The following is a 2,150-nucleotide window of genomic DNA, read 5'->3' as shown; positions in this document are numbered from 1 at the left end:
TATTGACCGACTCATAACTTTTATACACAATCCATCATATATATCCAGAATATCCCGCACATGTCTAAATCATATCTAGATATGAACTAAAATATGAATTTATATGCACAAATTTCATAGTGATCTTAGGTCTAAGAATTACTTGCACAACTTTCACTGAGAAAATCATCTTGTGACATGCAAGTAAGGCTCTATAAGATATTTTCTGTCGGCAAATAATTCAATGAACTCATTTTCTAATGAGTACTTACATCTTTATACTAGTGTCTCACATAAGTGGCTTGTGAGATCAACCACCCTCTCCATCAAGCATACATAAGATTGTATCTGTCTATCTGGAACATTGATTTCCAACTTAATACTCCTACGATCAGAAATATTTAAGATTAGAATTTTAAAATTTTAAAATTTTAGATCTCACAGATATGAACTTTTTATGATCTTAAAGATCATTGTCCTAATATATGAGGTTCATTATAATCTTAAATACAGTAAGATACAGCTGCAATGATGAATCAAAATACCTTATTCCATTAATAAATTAATAATATCATTATATAAGTTGAAAGTTTATATAGAAAAATCTCTTCGCATCACTACTCATGCGATTGGCTTGTAAGATACTACTCTTTTAGTATGTATTAGAGATGCATTACTTTTTACATACAAATCATGAAGATTTACTAGAACGACCTACTTAATTTGGATATTTTTCTTTTCAGAATATGGTAGGTATTCTTTATTATCTAGGTTTGAGTCTAAATCTCTCATTTGAAAAGATAGATGTCAACCTGCTAAGCTATCCACCATCAGCGAACTAATGAGTTTTTTGAGCACAAGATTTTTTTTTTTTTTAATGTATATACTCTTATAAACATCTAAAATTATATGTCTGCCTCACAAATTCATATTTGCATGTATATTTATATAAATTATTTCTTTCTGTATGTATGTACTTGCAAATTTATTATTACATGTATTTCTTTATAAATTATTTATTTTTGCATGCCTATCTTTATTGCGTCAAGGGTTTACACATAAATAAGATATTTGAGAGGTAAATGTGTAAGTTCAAATATTTACAATGTAACACAATTAATTTACAAAGGTATATATATATGTAAATAGAAAATTTATAAGGTTTCATATATAAAATGTCAAGTATTTATAAGGATATGTGAGGAAAATCTTTTAAGTACACCATGGAATTTATTCTATTAAGTCAAACATTCTACCAATCATGATCCATTTATGAAAAGATTTATTCCGAGCCCATTCAATCTAGGTGCTGTGAAATGATAAGTCTATCCAGCACCTATATATACCTAGCATCAACAAAGTTAGGACTCATCAATTATAAATCCATCTCCAAAAGGCTAAAGAACTTTTTTAAAAGCCAACAATCCTGTTTTAGTTCTAGATTTTATTGTCCAGTTTTAAGTTGTATGAAACCAAGGGACTCGTACGTAGCAAAAAATACACCAGGAAGGTCCTTATGGTAACTTGACCCAGTGTCCTTATGGCTTTTCCTCTATCAAGTAGCAGTGATAGGCCTGTAGATCGAGTTCCAGGGAATCCAAGTGTTGTTACATCAAAGGAGGCTTAAGCTAAAATCAAATATATGTATTATATATTAAACCTCGAACCCACTGCTCTTTTGGATCACCACTTTGAAGGCCACATAGCTAGTTTCGTGCCAACTGCAAAGGGACTCACCGTACGTTACCTCTTACAATTCCCAAGTGCGAACCCTGTCGTTTACCAGCCATGATCCCTGTAAACAAGGAATCCCTAGCAGTGCTTGAAAAAGAGGAACAAAAGAGAGGAAAAAGCCACAAGCAATCAATCAGCTTGGTCATCTGGTCATGAGTCAAGCATAGGCGACTGGCAGTCAAAGATCACAATGCTGAAAAACTTATTTCTCAAATCAATTAAAAAGATATGTATCTTTTCCTTGATTATCGGGTTTGTGAAACTTGTCAAATGAGTGCTTGGATTAACTTGATATTCTGACATTTTATATAATTATGATCACAAACACCACAAACATAGCCAAATTAATGCACTAATGCGCATGGCTTAGGCGAAAATCTACTGGCATGCCTTGGAAGTCAGCTTCCAAGCTAGCAAAAGTTTGCTTAAACAATTAT

Source organism: Elaeis guineensis, chromosome 1, assembly GCF_000442705.2.
Source record: "Elaeis guineensis isolate ETL-2024a chromosome 1, EG11, whole genome shotgun sequence".
Classification (NCBI taxonomy): domain Eukaryota; kingdom Viridiplantae; phylum Streptophyta; class Magnoliopsida; order Arecales; family Arecaceae; genus Elaeis; species Elaeis guineensis.
The sequence above is the reverse complement of the archived record's forward strand: the minus strand, read 5'-3'. Positions refer to the sequence as shown.